The sequence below is a fragment of the Lagenorhynchus albirostris genome, chromosome 8 (genome assembly GCF_949774975.1).
Source record: "Lagenorhynchus albirostris chromosome 8, mLagAlb1.1, whole genome shotgun sequence".
NCBI classification, from domain to species: Eukaryota; Metazoa; Chordata; class Mammalia; order Artiodactyla; family Delphinidae; genus Lagenorhynchus; species Lagenorhynchus albirostris.
In genome coordinates, this window is record NC_083102.1 from 58,449,264 (window position 1) to 58,468,751 (window position 19,488).

A 19,488-nucleotide genomic window follows, 5' to 3' on the forward strand; every position below is an offset into this window, starting at 1 on the left:
GTCAAATGGTTGATTGGAAATGATTTTCAAAATTTATATTTCATTGATAAATTGCCTTCTTCCTATGTTTGGTCACACTTGTCACTGATGAGAATCAATGCATGAAATATGCAAAAACATCCTTTAAGAGGCAGTTGATTATTTTTTCTTTTCTTATTTTTCCTTTTTCTTTCTTTCTTTTAAATTTTAGTGACACTAAGTAGATTAGGTGTGCTGAAATTTCTTCTTTAGTAATTGGTTTTCTCAGATAGAGGTATGCCTCAATGATATTGTATAACAACTATGCAAATATATGCTAATCCAGCCAAGGAAATGTAATAATGATGCTACCTTGTACTTTTTAAATTAAAGACACCAGGGGATTCGTTCTTAGTGCTTAATCAAGCACAGAAGAATTGACAAAACAAAACTATCATCGTGGGGCGTTTAAGGTGATTTTGAAGTAGAAGTTAGGTACCAGGGGTCTTCCTAAGGTCCAGTAGCCCAGACATTGCCCAGAGTCACAAGGGAAGACGTTTATTCACTGCCCCATATCAGATTTCAGGCAACCTGAACCTGTTTAATTGAGAAGAGGTGGGAACCAATGGAGATTATAATCAATTTAATTCAGGAAGAAAGACAAAAACACATAGCTGCCTTTCAAAATACAAACTCTCTCTCTCCCCTGTTCAGGGTCCTGGCAGGATGACTTTCATGGGCTGCATGAGCCGAACTCCTTTCCCCTGGCTTCTTGGTGGGTTCAGTGGGAAAACCAGCCGGCAACTGAAGAGCAGGAGGAGACAGAGATGGGGACACTTCCAGGCTCCTTCCCTGCTGAGCCTTCTCTTGATGGTGGCTGAATTCCTTCCTCAAGGCCACAGCTCCTGTTATGAGCCCTTCTCCTAAGCTACTGTTCTCCACTTTTTTCCTTCAGACCTAGGGTAGTCAAGGCTTCCTCTTGTTGCCTCTGTCCCAGGTGCTTCATCATTCCTTGCTATCTACATTCCTATAAATATTCCTTGGTGAAATTCTCTTCAATCACCCCTACTGAGTACGCAGTTTATTTCCTATAGGGATCTCGACAAATGCACAAACACATATAAGACTGTGATAAGTCAGTGAGAGCTCAGTTGGTGGTCATAGTAAGTGCTGTCAGTGTTGAGGGAAGAGAGGGGTCACTGTGGACCAGTGGTCAGGCAGGTGGACTTGAGCTGTGAACTGAAGAAGGGTGGGGTTGGGTAATAATTCGAGTAAAAGTAGCACAGCGGAAGGGGTGGAGTTTAAGGCGAGTAGCCTCAGTGAAGGGTTAATGCTATAACATACGATGAGCATTCACTGTCACCGAGTAGACTAGTTGGACACAAGTAGAAGATGAACATTTGTTGTAGAGAGTAGAGAATAAGGTTGGCAGGACTGGGTGGGATCAAATTATGAAACATCTTGAGCCATGGGGAAGCAGCATGGGAAACCAATGGAATATTATTATTACCGTAATTGTTCTTTTGCAACCCTATAACTTTTATAGTAATAATAATTATGATACAACTACATAACATTTATATGATAAGATTTTCAGAGCATCTTATGAGGCTTAATGCAGATAACTGCCTTTACCATTAACCTCAACTCTTCCTTCCATGGCAAAATATATATATACAATTCTGAAGATTTAGATGTGAAAAAAATCTAAACAAAAGATGAATAATCCCTTTTCTTACCATATAAAACACTCCAATCAAATGGAATAATTTACTTGAGCAAAAAGGAATGATAGCCTTGCATTTTTTAATATCAAAAAGCTAAAGAATTTTTTTAATTGCATGAAAGAAAAAAGAGGAAACCTTTCTTCCAGGGCAAAAGAGGATGAAGGGACAGAGGCAACATTTGGAGTTCGAGCGCCATTTATAATTCTCGCCACAGCATTGTTCAAGTGATAAATTGTTTACAGAAGCATTGACATAATTACAGTCCTTCAGGAGCCCCAGAGCTCCCAGGATTGCTGAAGTCAGAGGGACAATGGAAGGCCTCTTCTTAGGATGATCCATCAGAGAAAAGCTTAGGCAGCAGCGTTGTTTCTAAGTAACTTTGGCTGGTTCTGTGATAAAGATACATACAAAGAAACTGCAAAGTTTTGCTCCTGTGCATTAGCAATACAGTGTGGCACAGGGGGGGATAATCTGAATTTTGGAATTCAGTAGTTGGGTTTTAATCTTGATTGTGCCACTTAATAACTGTGTGAACTTGGGCCAGTTTCTTAACCCACGTGTCAATTTCTTTATTTGGATAGTAGTGATTAACTACCTGATTTGAGAACTAAATGAAATGATGCATGTAAAGCATCTAAAGTGTCTTGTGTATAGTTGAACCTTAATAAATGCTCAGATGGTACATGCATCTTCTGGGTGGGACACATTGTGTGGAATACATCTGAGGACATACAGAGTTTCTAAGACATGCATGGCACGGACCACGGGCTTTTTATTGCATTTTAACTGCAATGATTTTTTCCTGTGGTACCAACTCTCTGAGGCAAACTGTTCCAGGCTGACTTCGTTAATGGTCCTCTGCTCTTGGCAGTTTGGCCTGAAGGAGGCAGTGTAGGAGAGTTTTCTCCCTGCCATGAATCAGAGCAGTGGAACTACCAGCAGCTCTCAATTCTAAAAATAAATTCAAAATGACTTGAAGACTTAAATACAAGACATGACACCATAAAACTTCTAGGAGAGAACATAGGCAAAATATTCTCTGACGTAAATTGTAGCAATGTGTTCATAGGTCAGTCTCACAAAATGAAAGAAATAAAAGCAAAAATAAACAAATGGGACCTAATCAAACTTATAAACTTTTGTACAGCAAAGGAAACCATAAACAAAACAAAAAGACAACGTACAGACTGGGAGAAAATATTTATAAATGATGCAACCAACAAGGGATTAGTTTCTAAAATATACAAACAGCTCGATATCAAAAAAAAAAAAAATCAAAAAATGGACAGAAGACCTAAATAGACATTTATCCAAAGAAGACATACAGATGGCCAGCAGGCACATGAAAAGATGCTCAGGGTCGCTAATTATTAGAGAAATGCAAATCAAAACTATGATGAGGTATCACTTCACACCAGTCAGAATGGCCATCATCAAAAAGACTACAAATAATAAATGCTGGAGCGGATGTGGAGAAAAGGGAACCTTCCTACACTGTTGGTGGGAATGTAAATTGGTGCAGCCACTATGGAGAACAGTGTGGAGTTTCCTTAAAAAACTAAAAATGGAGTTAACATACTATCCAACAATCCTACTCCTGGGCATATATCCAGAGAAAACTCTATTTTGAAAAGATACATGCACACCAATGTTCAGAGCAGCACTATTTACAGTAGCCAAGATATGGAAGCAACCTAGGTGTCCGTCAACAGACGAATGGATAAAGAAGATGTGCTACACACACACAGACACACACACACACACACACACTGGAATACTACTCAGCCATGAAAAAGAATGAAATAATGCCATTTGCAGCAACATGGATGGACCTAGAGATTACCATATTAAGTGAAGTAAATCAGACAGAAAAAGGCAAATACCACATGATATCACTTATATGTGGAATCTTAAAAAATGCTACAAATGAACATATTTACAAAACAGAAATGGACTCACAGACATAGAAAACGAACTTATGGTTACTAAAGTGGAAAGGTAAGGAGGGATAAATTAGGAGTTTGGAATTAGCAGATACACACTACTATATATAAAATATATAAACAACAAGGTCCTACTGTATAGCACAGGGAACTATATTCAATATCTTGCAATAAACTATAATGTAAAAGAATCTGAAAAAGAATATATTTATATGAATAACTGAATCACTTTCCTCTATACCAGAAACTAACACAACATTATAAATCAACTGTACTTCAATTTTAAAAAAGTAAAATTAAAAAAAAATGCAGCTCTGAAGAAAACTAAACCGGAAAGCTTAAGGAAGACAAAAAGGTCTGTGGCAACTTTCATTAATCTCCTGGTTACAGTTTCAAACAAACCTACTCTGCCCTTCACAGGAGAGAGATCTGGGAATCAGGAAGAGGTCTTAGAACCACAGTTTCTATCCTGTGTTTACATAATCTGGAAGAAAAATAAAATTGCATTTAGTTTCTCTCTGTGTAGCAAGGAAATGGACAGTTTCATTAGTAATTCCATTCATTTGATTTCATTTCTTTCTGTCCTACTTCCCTTTCTCTCTTTCTCCCTTCCCTTCTTATCTCTCTTCCTCATTTTTTTTTTTTTCTTTTTTGCGGTACGCGGGCCTCTCACTGTTGTGGCCTCTCCCGTTGCGGAGCACAGGCTCCGGATGCGCAGGCTCAGCGGCCATGGCTCTCGGGCCCAGCCGCTCCGTGGCATGTGGGATCTTCCCGGACCGGGGCACGAACCCGTGTCCCCTGCATCGGCAGGCGGACTCTCAACCACTGCGCCACCAGGGAAGCCCTCTTCCTCATTTTTGAGTGTATTTTTTGCCTCTGCTTGGCCAAGATCTCAGTGTGAGCCATGCAGAGGCCATGCTAGTGTATTCCTAGGGACTGTCAACCACTGATGAGACCAGTGTCTTCTGTAGCTTTGCTTTGGATGCATGAAAGTGACACATAAGTCATCCAGAAACGGACAATTTGTACTTCTTTCTCACTCTCTAATTCTTTGATTTTTTGTGCCCAGTCTGAAAGCCACAATTATGGAAGAATTTGTTTTCTTTTTAACAATAGATTACAGGTTAGAGATCAGGGTCAAGCTAGAAGCAAAAACTACCAGAGAGGTAATGAGAAAATTTCTAAAACAAGACCTGCACAATTCTGGTCCGTCTGCCCTGGCAATGCCAGAGAGGGGGACTGATCACCCAATCTGGGTTCCTAGCATCCCACGTATTGCTGCACTATCAGACAACTCTACCAGTGAGGTCTCAAGATACTCTCTTTTGGAAAAGCACAAGAGTTGCTTCTGGTGATCATGTAGCCGAGTTGCTGGCCACACAGACTAACAAACCAAGTCATCCACACTGGATTAGAAGTCCTCTCTGCCACCCATTCCCTCTGAGACAATTTCTCTCTTTGCAACTAGGGGCAGTAATTACCTCATTGTAGAGTTGATGGGAAAGTAAATAAAATGAGCATGTTTAGTACAACGCCAGACACATGGTTAACTTTTTTTTTTTTTTTTTGGCTGTGTTGGGTCTTCATTGCTGCGCGCAGGCTTTCTCTAGTTGCAGTGAGCGGGGGCTACTCTTCGTTGCAGTGCGCAGGCTTCTCATTGCAGTGGCTTCTCTTGTTTCGGAGCATGGGCTCTAGGCACGCGGGCTTCAGTAATTGCAGCATGCAGGCTCAGTAGTTGTGGCTCACGGGCTCTAGAGTGCAGGCTCAGTAGTTGTTGCTCCGTGGAATGTGGGATCTTCCCGCACCAGAGCTTGAACCTGTGTCCCCAATATTGGCAGGCGGATTCTTAACCACTGTGCCACCAGGGAAGCCCACATGGTTAACTTTTAAGAAATGGTGATTATTATTATAATCATACCCTACTTGCCTTTTCCAGCTGAATTCTAGATGTTTATAAGTAACTCGCAGACCCCACACATGCTGGAAAAGTTTAGACACACTCACACACACACACACACACACACACACACACATCTAGCAAACAGAAATGAATAGAACGTATGAATATATCTATTCAAGAATATGCCATCAGTATGGGTTGCAGCCCATAGGAGGAAATCTGCCCATTTCTAAACACAGGACACAACTTAATAAATCAAGATAGGCCTTCTTGCAATGTGTTGATATTTGAGTTGGTTTTCAATAGTCCTTACATTTTTCTTCTGCCTTGGGACAGGGCTGACTAACTCACTGAACATGTTCTTCCTCTATATGTATAGTTTACCTTTCTTATTTAGATATTACATGGTGCTTAAGTCTGAGCTCTCTTGAGATGGCAAAAGTGTGGCATATCACTTTTCACATCTGTGGCAGGCAATTCTAACCAATCAAGTTATTCTCTCCTGTTTAACCCAGACTCAGCCTCTGAATCCTCCTCAACATGGTGTGTAGACTGCCACTGCCAAGTGCTTGGAGTTGATAGACAAGGGGAAACTTTTTGTCATCTCTGGGCTCTATTCTCAAGGTTCTCACAGATTCATGGTCATACATTATGTAAATAAAACCTGGAAGAAGTAGAAGGCAGGTGATAATTACTGCCACAGGTTTTTTTTTTTTTTCATTTGTGTGTGTGTGTGTGTGTGTGTAAGTATAGAATGTATTCAACAGGTATTTGTTGAGCTGGATCCTGTACCAGGTGCTGGGGATTCAAAGGTGAATAATGGTAGTCAAAGTCCCAGACCTCATGGGGCACTTTATTTTTTTATTATTATTATTTTTTAACTTATTTATTTATTTATTTTTGGCTGCGTTGGGTCTTTGTCGCTGCTCGCAGACTTTCTCTAGTTGCGGCGAGTGGGGGCTACTCTTCATTGCTGTGCACGGGCTTCTCATTATGGTAGCTTCTCTTGTTGCGGAGCATGGGGCTCTAGGCGCGCGGGCTTCAGTAGTTGTGGCGTGCAGGTTCTAGAGTGCAGGCTGAGTAGTTGTGGTGCGCGGGCTTCAGTAGTTGTGGCTCGTGGGCTCTAGAGCGCAGGCTCAGTAGTTGTGGCGCACGGACTTAGTTGCTCCGCGGCACGTGGGGTCTTCCCGGACCAGGGCTCGAACCCGTGTCCCCTGCATTGGCAGGTGGTTTCTTAACCACTGTGCTGCCAGGGAAGCCCTCATGGGGCACTTTAAGAAATACTTGTGCTCACTCCCCACTGACTCTTTTGAAAACCTTAGTAAGCTATTTAGGTTAAGTGCCTCATTCATCATGCCATGTTGTATCATCAGCCTGCCTACTGTCTCCCCAACTAGGCTATAACCTTAAAGGAAAGAACTGTAATCTCTTCAGTTTTTCAAAAGATTAAGGTAAAATTTACATATAGCAAAATGCACAATCTTTAAATATATAATTGGATGAATTTTTATAAACATATCTACCTGTGTAATCAATACTCTAATCAAGATAAAGAGCACATGTATTACCCCAGAATGTTCCTTTCTGCTTCTTTTCAGTAAATCCTCACCTCCCAAAAGCAACACTGTGCTGTTTCTAACACCAGAGGTTAGATTTACGTGCTCTTGAACTTCATAGAAATAGAATTATATAGTATATGCTCTTTGTGGTCTGGCTTCTTTCTCTCAACATAATATTTTGGAGATTCATCCATGTTTTTCCATGTATCAATAGTTTGTACCTCTTTATTAGTACAGAAGTACTTTATTGCTTAGTAATAATTCCATTGTATGAACGTACCACAATATGTTTATCCATTCTCCTGTTGACAGACATTTGGGTTATTTCCAGTTTGGGGTAATGATGGATGATGGTTAATTATATGCGTCAACTTGGTTAGACTATGGTACCCAGATATTTGGTCAAACACGAATCTAGATGGTGCTGTGAAGGTGTTTTTTAGAAGTGATTAACATTTAAATCAGACTTTGAGTGTACTCAAACTCATTTTACTCCATATTATGGAGGCAGATTACCCTCCATAATATGTGTGGACCTCATCCAGTCAGTTGAAGGCCTACAAGGAAAAGACCAAGGTCCTCAGAGGAAGAAGGGATCCTGCTTCCAGACTGCCTTCAGATTCAGGACTGAAACATTAACTCTTCTCTGGGTCTCCAGCCTGCCCTGCAGATTTCAGACTCGAGAGTCCCTATAGTCACATGAGCCAATTCCTTAAAATAAATCTTTCTCTCTCTGTATATATACACACAGCCTAGTGGTTCTGTGTCTCTGGGGAACCTTGACTAACTCAATAGACAAACTTACTATAAACATTCTTGCTCAAGTCTTTTTGTGGACATGTTTCCATTTCCCTTGGGTAAATATCTAGGAGTGGAATCGAAAGGTCAGTCAGTGGGCATATATTTAACTTTATAAGAAAGTGCCAAACCGTTTTCCAAAGTGATGGACATTTTTTCACTCCCATCAGCAATATATGAGAGTTCTAGTTGCTGCACATTCTTATCAACATTTAGTGGTGTCAGCCTTTTTAATTTTAGCTATTTCAATGGGTGTGCAGTGATATGTATTTGCAGTTTTAATTTGCATTTCTCTGAGAGCTAATCATGTTAAACAGCTTCTCACGTGCTTACTGGTTGTTTATCTTCTTTGGTGGACTGCCTGTTCAAATACTTTGCAATTTGTTCCTTTTGAATCTCAGCTCCTAGCGTTTAGTAGGAGTTAACATAACTATTGAATGAATGAAGAGAAGAATGTTACATTCTCTATCATCAGTGATTATTCTGAAATGATTATTAAATCTTTGTCTAGTTATTTATAATGCTTCTAAAGTGCTTCAGTAATGCCTGACACATAGTCAGCAGCCAGCATTTGTCAGCTGCTAGTACCATCCCTATTTTATATGTGTGGAATTGGAGATCAGAAAAAGTTATGTGACTTAACCAAGGTTACCTGGTTACTAACTGTCCAAATCGCTGCTCCACTCTGGGCTTCTCAAATTCTGTAATTTCACTTTTTGACTTTTTTTGTTATTAATAGCTTGAGCATTTAAATATTGGATTCACCATTGAATGTGTTACTTCATTGATTCTTTTAACTATTACTTACGGCAAATCTAATATGGCAAAGTTAATGGTGCTAATCATTTTACTTGTTTTAACTTATTTAATTCTCACTACAACCCTGTGACGAAAGTTCTTCTGTGTTTATTTTAGACAGTTAAACTGCAGTACAGAGAGGTTATGCAGTTACCTAAGATCACATAGCTAATTTTTTTTTTTAACATCTTTATTGGAGTATAATTGCTTTACAATGGTATGTTAGTTTCAGCTTCACAACAAAATGAATCAGTTATATATTCCCATATCTCTTCCCGCTTGCGTCTCCCTCCCTCCCACCCTCCCTATCCCACCCCTCCAGGCGGTCACAAAGCACCGAGCTGCTTCCCACTAGCTAACTACCTTACTTTTGGTAGTGTATATATGTCCATGCCTCTTTATCGCTTTGTCACCGTTTACCCTTCCCCCTCCCCATAGCCTCAAGTCCATTCTCTAGTAAGTCTGTGTCTTTATTCCTGTTTCACCCCTAGGTTTTTCATGATATTTTTTTTAAAATTCCATATATATGTGTTAGCATACGGTATTTGTCTCTCTCTTTCTGACTTACTTCACTCTGTATGACAGACTCTAGGTCTATCCACCTCATTACAAATAGCTCAATTTCGTCTCTTTTTATGGCTGAGTAATATTCCATTGTATATATGTGCCACATCTGCTTTATCCATTCATCCGATGATGGACACTTAGGTTGTTTCCATCTCTGGGCTATTGTAAATAGAGCTGCAATGAACATTTTGGTACATGACTCTTTTTGAATTATGGTTTTCTCAGGGTATATGCCCAGTAGTGGGATTGCTGGGTCATATGGTAGTTCTATTTGTAGCTTTTTAAGGAACCTCCATACTGTTCTCCACAGTGGCTGTATCAATTTACATTCCCACCAACAGTGTAAGAGGGTTCCCTTTTCTCCACACCCTCTCCAGCATTTATTGTTTCTAGATTTTTTGATGATGGCCATTCTGACTGGTGTGAGATGATATCTCATTGTAGTTTTGATTTGCATTTCTCTAATGATTAGTGATGTTGAGCATTCTTCCATGTGTTTGTTGGCACTCTGTATATCTTCTTTGGAGAAATGTCTATTTAGGTCTTCTGCCCATTTTTGGATTGGGTTGTTTGTTTTTTTGTTATTAAGCTGCATGAGCTGCTTATAAATTTTGGAGATTAATCCTTTGTCCGTTGCTTCATTTGCAAATATTTTCTCCCATTCTGAGGGTTGTCTTTTGGTCTTCTTTATGGTTTCTCACATAGCTAATTAAGAGGTATAGGCGGGATTTGAGCTCATTTGGTCCCATACCAATACCTATATGATTTGTTTTGCTTCCTAACCACTATACTATACTGTTTCTTATGACAAGAATAATTTTGGACAAGTTGAATTAGAGGGGCTAATGAAACAGCGGGATGGAGAAGTCCAATAGAGTCATGACACTTAGGAGAGAGTTCTTGGTGGAGGTGGGGGTCAGGGGAAGGGGGAGAGGGGAGTGTGGTAAGACTGGATGTTCAGTAAACTACAGTGCAAGACCATACTAGGAAAGATGTGTTAGGAGTAGTTAAAGAAAGTGCTGGCTATATTCAAAGATGAAGAAATTCCAGCAGTTGATTTCAGAAAGTTCTATGGTGGCCCCCATTTTTTTATAGACCTACTTTGTTTACAGGAATAGGTGTATAGGGCTTCCCTGGTGGCGCAGTGGTTGAGAGTCTGCCTGCCGATGCAGGGGACACGGGTTCGTGCCCCAGTCCGGGAGGATCCCACATGCCGCGTAACGGCTGGGCCCGTGAACCATGGCCGCTGAGCATGCGCGTCCGGAGCCTGTGCTCCGCAGTGGGAGAGGCCACAGCAGTGAGAGGCCCGCGTACCCCAAAAAGAAAAAAAAAAAAGAATAGGTCTATAATGATGATGTCTTTTGATCTGCAATAGTTTGTCCCTAAGATATTCCACAATATTTTGGCTGCTGTTTGCTGTTAAGAGTGCAAGACAAGTGGACCTGTGTTGCCTGCCCACAGGGCCTAGGAGCCCAATGCCATTCTGATAACCCCTTTTCTGTTTACTGGAAACCCCAAACACCCCCTCAGGGGTCCCTTAGGTCAGGCTGACTAATCCTTTCTTCTGCTCAGATTTCACTCTCCTGAAAAGGCCATGTGAGGAGCAGGGAATGAGTCAGTCCATTCAGGCTGGCAGTACCCAGGGATGGAGCTAATCTGCATTATTTTAGCCTCCACAGGGTGAGTAATCATGCCGAGCGGGAAGATCTAATCCTGGAAAACAGGTGCAAGTATCCAAAGGAGGCCTTTGTGACCATAATAGGACGTTAGCTGAAACTCAGTCTATATTTACTCCTTGCAACAGAATATTTATTAGACCATGGTCTACAGGAACATTCAGGTTCCCTAAAAATTGATCTCTGCACCGATTATTTGGGCATCTCAGAAACACCAGGACTTGCACAGCAGGTCTGAGCCCAAGTCTTCCTCCTGACAGTCCAGAGAGGCAGTAGTTGGCAAGGAGTGACTAAGCCAGGCCCTGCCTACTGGGCTGCACACACAAACATGTTTTTGAAGTGCTGTACACGCTCAGCAGGGAACACGCTGTTCTCTCTGGGAGGTTGCCAGAAACTTACGAGAGAGTCAGATCAATGCCAAGAACAGACACCAAGGCTTCTCTCCCCTCTCAGAAGGGGATCCTGTGTGGTGCTGGGTGGCCACCACCCCTCCCTGATCCTCTAGCCTTCCAAACCAAGCCTACAAACTGTTTCCCTGCACTTCTCAACACCTTGGTTAGGTTTTTTAATCTTTTTTAACATCTTTTTTGGAGTATAATTTCTTTCCAATGTTGTGTTAGTTTCTGCTGTTTTTTAAATGATTGTTAGAGACCACTACATATCTTTGGGCCACCGTAATCATGCTATTCAAAGCCAAATGCAAATACATTCCTTGTACTTTCGTTCATTTTGCATCTCATAGCCTTGGGCCCTGGACCTTAGAAGCAGTGCCGGAGGAGAATAACCACCAACCTGTCCCATTTCATACAGGTACAGGCAGGGTTTGAGTTGCTGCCCTCCCAAGCTAGCCCTCTGCTGTAGCTTTGGCAAGGAACACAAAGGTTACTTGAAATTCAACCAGTGCTGGTAAAGTGATAAGAAAACGTTTATCTTCTCTCAGAGGTACTCTTCCCAAATCCTCAGTGTCTCCATTTGGCTCAGCTCTATAAACAAATATTTTAAACTATGTTTTCCTCTATAATTGGCAAGTGTCAATTTTTAAGTAAGTATTTTAAAGTGAGTTTTTCATATATTTCCTATATTTGTATAGGGTATAGCTTCTTGTTGGAGCACTGTTTGCATAGTTCTCTAAGTTTCTAAGATTCAGCTGCTTTTTGGTTTACAGAATGCCGATCAATCTAGATACATTTACGTGGTGTCAACTACCTGAAATGTAGGCATTCACCCAATTCATCCATCCATCCATCCATTCACTCATTCACCCACCCAATACTTTTTCAGTTTAAAGTCCCTATAAGTAACTCACCAGCCTTATAAAGACACTGAAGTTGAGAACCTACAGTAATTAAGAGATGATAAATATCACACAGATCCTTATTGCTTTTTTTTTTAACATCTTTATTGGGGTATAATTGCTTTACAATGGTGTGTTCTTATTGCATATTAAGCAACTGAAAACAGAAAAGCTCAGGGGAGAATGATCTGTGTGAAAGTTAAAGATTCTGCCATGGAGTGATTTCACCAACCATATGCAACTGCAAAATGTAGAAAGCCAAGCTCAGGCTGGGTAAGCTCATTCTGTTCTTAGGACCGGCTAATTGCTTTCACATGTATGTAGATGGAACCCTCCTGGGACTAGATTCCAATATGGGGAGAGAAATGAGATAATTTCTCTGAAAGATACATCTGAGTCAGACAGAGGAGATGTTATAACACTGGGCTGTGGTTATGATCAGTGTTGGTGTGAGGATGACACTTTATTTAGGGAGATGTTGATAGTCAAAAAGAACTGAGTTTGAATGTCATTTCTCCACTTCCTAAGCATGACCTTGGCTATTCAGTCACATTATTTATTTATTCAATAAGTATTTATTGAGCCCTAGTGCCAAGCGTGGTATGAGATGATGGAAATTCTCTTCCCCTCACAGCATAACACTGATTGTTTTTTGAGCTTCACTCTAAGTCATAATAATACCTATCATTCAGAATTGTGTGGAGTTCGTATACATCGCATTTGTGATAAGGTACTGAGTGGGACTTTTCTTATTGTCTCAGAACTGGCATCTTGGCTCCAAACTTGGGGAAAATAGATGATAATTAGTGGACAAAGAGATGATTGAGATTTATTAAGAGGCAAATTCATTCTGCTGCCTCAGTTATCACTCTCTACTCACTAATCTAATCTTGAGGGAACTACTGAATTGTAATCTCCAGCTTCAGAAAGAGTTCCATGTCTTTTCCTTCCACCCTTGGAGGGTGCTCCTTCTAAAATAAACCAATGGGTTTCCCCAGGAGAATGATTTGTAGAGATTGGGGACAGGGGTGCTGGCAAGAAGTTGAGCCTGGAATCTCATTTTTCAGTTGGATACCTACTTATGCAATGAATGGATTTGCTAAACTGCACTTTGTGCCTACGTAAGCAACGGGAAAGAGAATTAGGGAAAAAACTCAGGGTAGAGAAAATGAACAGTAGGGGAATAGGGCATATTTCCATTATCTGGCAGGAAAAAGATGCATGAGACTTCTCTAGGTCAAGTGGATACCATGGAAATCTTGAATTACTGGAACCCCACCGTAACGTGTGACTAAGAAGAGACCCCAGCAGCAAAAGCTTGTAGAATGGATTATATAGGGATGGGAGCTGGGGGAGATTGGAAAAGGTCCACTGGAGCTAATTTCCCATGAGAGGTGGCAACTCAGTGAAGAGGCTGCAGAAGAGCCTTCCAGAGAATCATCAGGTGTCTCCCAAGAGGTACAGATTTGGATGGTTGCCCTGGGAGAGAGCAGAGATCACAGCGGCAACCGGTAAGTAAAAACATTTCCGCTCCCTTTGAGAATTCTGTCTCCCTGTCTTCAACACAGCAAAGGGCTCAGAAGATGTGTGGGGTGGGGAAGTGGGGAGATCATCAAGAGATGCCCCCTCTCCTTGGAAGTGGATGGCACTGGAGTATATCTTTTACAACCTGAAAAGTTCAGAAAACTGGCATCTGCCGGAGACGCCATAAAGTCTTGGGAAGGGGAGATTCGATGGAGCATGTTTTAAAGCAGTGATTGAAGAAAAATAAAACCCTATGGAGTTTGAATCCTGCCGAGTTCACAATGTTCAGTAAACTGCTGACAAATTTGAAGTGCTTAGCAAACAGTCAGTGCTTCACAAATGGAAGATATCATTAATCCTAATCACCTAAAGAGAATAAATATTCAGAAAACCTCTACATGTTTCAATATCGAAGAGCAAGTAAGATGCTCAATTTGTATTTTTGCTTTAGGAGAAAGCATAATATGTTCATTATGTCTTCAAGTTTCTGTTTTCCTCATGAAGGCCTTCTCGGGATGTTTTCTGGATTGTTTCACCACATTCCTTTTGCTATTTTAGGCATTTGCCTTCTTTATCATTTCATAGACCCCCTCAGGGAATGAGAAGACCACAAAGGCCATCTATTCCCACCTCCAACATAGTTGAAGATAAAATACTTTTAATTATTGAAAAAGTACTTCAAGTTTTTAAAAACAAAGTGTCTTGTGTAGGTGTGCAATAAAGCAATTTCTGCAGACTTAGTACACAAAGCGGAGACCAAGAGTCCTGATGTAGTGAAGCAAAAGGAAGAGGACACTGGGCTCAGCACAGAGGAGCCAGACAACTTCTCAGAAATGTGACAGCTCATGTGCTATTCAACCACTTAGCGTCCATTTCCTCAGCTATAAAATGGAGATTTTGACAAGGACCACACTGAGTTAATTGTGATGATTAAATGAGATGATTATGGAAAGCATGGAACACAGTGCTAGGCACAGAGTTGATGCTCAAGAAATAGCTGTTTTCCCCTTTCCGAGTTTGCAGGGTCAGAAGACACCCCTGGGAAGAAGAAATAATGAGTTGTTCAGAGGAGAGAGAGAGAGGCATTGGGGAGAGGGGTATCAGAAAAAATACACTGAACATTCACTTGCACATTCAGCCGACTAGAACTGGTGGTCATTTAAGTGGCATTATTAAGAAGAGCCACAGAAAATCATGATGACACTACTGGAGCAGAATGACATACTGATATTTCATATTTATTTCATAATGTATTTTTTTAAGATTTTTTTTGATGTGGACAATTTTTAAAGCTTTCATTGAATTTGTTACAATATTGCTTCTGTTTTATGTTTTGGGTGTTTTTTTTTGCCCGCAAGGCATGTGGGATCTTAGCTCCCTGACCAGGGATCAAACCTGCAGCCCCTGCATTGGCAGGCAAAGTCTTCACCACTGTACCACCAGGGAAGTCTCTTTCATAATGTATTGATAACCTGATATTAATACCTGTTGTTTATTTAAAAACTGTTCAGAATTCAGAAAATTTTTTAAAAATCATTGAAACTAAATATTTGGCAGATGTCACCTATAAAATGTATAAACATATAACATTAAATGAAACTTAAATTTCAAAAATATAAACATTAAACATACATTACCATTCTAATTTGAATTAATAGCAGGGGAAATGCAATAAAAAAGTACTTATACCAAATAAACTAACATTACAAAAAGTGAAAAAATAAATCCTGAAAATTGAAAATGAATTAAATTATTTGATTTTTTTTGCAGGTCTGATCTTAAGAACCATGTGTATCTATGGTGACATCTTTGATGGTGAGCTTATTTTGGGGCAAATTATTCTAGCCCCTAGGAATTATTTTTCATATTTTATACTAGCTGGAGGAATAGTTAAGAGACTAAATATAAACTAAATCCAAATTTCTTTCTCTCATCTTTTACCTACAACTAATCTTATCTTTATGTGCTAATATAGTTTAGAATTTTTTATTTTTTATTAAAGACTTTAATATTTTTATTGACAGTTGTAGTTTTTGTTACTAAGGCCCAGCGGTCGATTTGCAAGTTGCCTGGTTCTTAATTTCTGCTATGAAACAGCCTTTGTTCAAGCAAACAAAACAAATCAATCAAACAGATAAGGAGTTTCCACCACTGAACACTGATTGTTTTTGCTATCAACCTGACCCCATTCGAAGTGCAGATATTTTGAGGGTAAGACTGAGTCTTTGTTCTTTATAATTCTCTTTTAGGGAGACTCTCCTTTATATACTCAGGTTAATGCTAAAAAATAATTTTTAAAAATACTTCTTTCAAGAAGTAGAACTAGAAAGAATTTGATCTGGGAAAATCTGTGTTAAGACTTCCAATCTTTTTCACTCACTAGCCCAGACACCTTGAGAAATCGTAAAGCCTCCCTTTCAATGCTGGGTTTAACTCTCTAGGTACTTCTCAAGACGTAAATAATTCAGATTTCAGATTTTTTAAATACTAAAATAATGGCATCACCAACTAAAAGAGTGGTTCTTAATCAATAGCATGATATACTGGAGTTTTAGAATATTGCAATTCAACACTGCAGTCACTTAATTTAAATCATCTTGCTCAGAAAATTTTCCTTCATTAAGCTACTTTAGTGTCTAAATTTCATTTTTAGAGTAAGTCCACATCGATTTAAAGCAGCTGTTTACAGTATATCCGTAAAGACATGAATTCACCTCAGGTGTCCTCCCTTTAGTCATTAGTGACTTGGCATAAATTGTGTATCAGCCGAGTAGTCAAGAATGGGACCCAGACCAAGTCTGTTGTTTTTCAAGGCTGAGCAGTGGACAGAGAACTACATGCAGGAGGAAGATAATTCCTATTGGAGGGTCGGACCCGCGGGGAGGTGCAGCAGATTGGCCCTGGAAAGCCTGGGGCTGCCTTAGGAAGACAAAGTGGGCTTAGAAGAAATGCTGATGCAGGCAGGGAAGCTCCCGAGGGTGGACGGACACCTCCACTCTAAACCTCAAACCACGTTTACACTGGGCACACTTAGTGGCAGAGCCCTTGTATTAAGCATTACTGAGAAAATGTATCTTAAGAAAGTGACAGTCTATGCTCTTAGCTTGAGGAAAAGAGAAAATCAGACCTAAAACTATTATTGACCCTTCCAAGTCTGCCTCCAACAGGCGTCCTCCTGCTCTGTGTCATTGGGGCCAACAGAACGAGACCCGATTTGGATCAGGAGCAAAGAAAAGCTTTTTACTCTTTGATCAAAGAAAGAAGAGGTGCAAGCTTGCCCCTAGAACAAATGCCCCCCGGGACAGGCCACGGTGGGTGGGTCTGCTTTACAGGGATCTTGTCAGCGGGGGGAGGGGGCGGAGTTCTCAGAGGCGGGCGCAGCTGTGCTCGCTGCGCAAGATCACAAGTGCTGGGCGCAGCTTCTCTGCACGCGGCCTGCCGCCGCCATCTTAAATTGCAGTGAGCTGCACAGCGCTTCCGCACAGGACCCAGGAGCTGAGGTGTCCGCTGGCCGTTTCTCGTGAGAAACTCTGGTATGAAGCGCCGAGTTTGAGGCCTCTGTACGTGAAACTAGACGAAGCGTGAAAGAGGAGGTTAGACCTTACCACCGAGATTCTGTCTTATTTTTTTCTGGGACCCCAGTGGGCTTTGCCGGTGACCGTATGTACAAATGAAGTGAAGAAATGCACAAATTAATATAATCATAGGAAACATTCAGGAAAAAATTAAGAGTAAATGAGGTTGGATAAGAAGTAATGAATTGGGGCTTCCCTGGTGGCGCAGGGGTTGAGAGTCCGCCTGCCGATGCAGGGGATACGGGTTCGTGCCCCGGTCCGGGAAGATCCCACATGCCGCGGAGCGGCTGAGCCCGTGAGCCATGGCCGCCGAGCCTGCGCGTCCGGAGCCTGTGCTCCGCAACGGGAGAGGCCACAACAGTGAGAGGCTCGCGTACGGCAAAAAAAAAAAAAAAAAAAAAAGAGGATGTAATGAAATGATTAGTGAAGTATGGGTTTCTCTAGAGGGGAATATTTTGAGCCAGATTTTAAGAAGTTGGATGTGGTTAGCAAAAAGAAAATGTCTTTCTATACTGAGAGACTGCTATATGCAAAGGTGTTATCTTAGCCTGGGTTCCTGAGAAAAGAGTCTGAGGTTAATCTCATGAGCACATGTTTTCTTGTGGAGTGCAGTCCTAGGGGAGCAAGAATGAGGCAAAAAGGCAGGCTAGAAATAAATTTTAAAAATCATGTTAGGGAGATCTAGTTATAGGACATTCAAATGGTTGCTCAGTTATGCAGAACACCTCCAGAGAGAACTCATGAATTCCTAGCATCTCAGAACAGGCCTCCATGGAAAGAAGGGTGAACAGGCTATCTACAGACTTCTTTCTGTATCCTGTTTCTCACCTCCGGTTTGCCAGTGTTAACTTTCCCATCTTCCCTCCGGACAGCTGGTGGGATTGGACCACCAGCTACTGGAGCATCTGTGGTTTCTGCCATGATAAAAGTGATGGAGGCCATATCAGAGCCTGGCCTTTTCTCCCCAGAATTTGCAGTGGAGGCTGAGTTAACCAGTGTTAAATGGTGAATCTTCAAGGTTTTATAACTACTGGAATGGGATGAGCCAGTCAGCCATTGCTGGCCTGCTCTTAATCAGGAATCTGGGCAAGCAGCACTCAGGTAGGGAACAGATGAGGCCACGAGGATGTGAGGAGACTTAGGAGGTAGGTCTGGTACAGGGATGAAAACGGATGGTGAAAAACCAAGCCTGTTTAGAGGGAATGGGTCCTAGGCAAATGGGTAATTTAGTGTGTCATTAGGGTGACATTCCCTGAAGGGCCAAAAGCTAGAATTTCATAAGTTGATTTAAGTGAGTTTGAAACTTCTGCCCATTTTGTTTTGCTTATTATGGCTGATACTATGGTTTTAACTATTTAATAATCTTTTCAACCTCCTTCCTAAACTGCAGAGGCTGGAAAGCTAAAAGTAACACTTTTCAGACTCCAAAGCAGCTAGAGTTCTGGCTATGATTCAGGTTGTGCCAAAAAGATGCACTCGTGAAAAACTTGAATTCAGGACTGAAGGAAATGGGGCGGGAGGCATAAGACGCAGTTGTAGCAGGTGCTGGGTGAGTAGTCAGCAGCCATAATCGGACTTCCTATCGTGGCCCTGCTCCCAGGTGGCCCAGTTGTGTGGTGTGGCTTTGGAAATTTCTCAACCTCAAGACTGTTTCTCAATCTGTAAGCCTTTTACTGCTCTATTAAAACAAAACAAAGCAAAAACCTCTTTTGCTTAAACCAGCTAGAGGGCATACTATTCTGAGGAAACAACCATTGCCACACTTATAATATTTTTTTAAAGCTTTGCCAGAGAAGTCTTGCCTCTCCTTATAAGGCCACTAGTCCCATCATGAAGACTCTACCCTCATGACCTCAATTAACTCTAATTACCTCTCAAAGGCCCCATCTCCAAATACCACCACATTGATGGTTAGAGCTTCACCATATGTATTTGGGAGCGGGGACACAAATATTCCATCCATTACACACAGACAGACAATGAGGGAGATCAATTCTGGCTCTTAGATACAGTGCCATTCAGGGCCCACAGTCATTAAATCTGATAGTCACTTTTAGCACATATTCTTATAGCTAATACCCATGAAGAAACACAGAACCCTGAATGTACCTAAATGAATTTGACTTCTTGGGCATCGTCAAACATTAAGAGAACCTTAAAATGTGTACC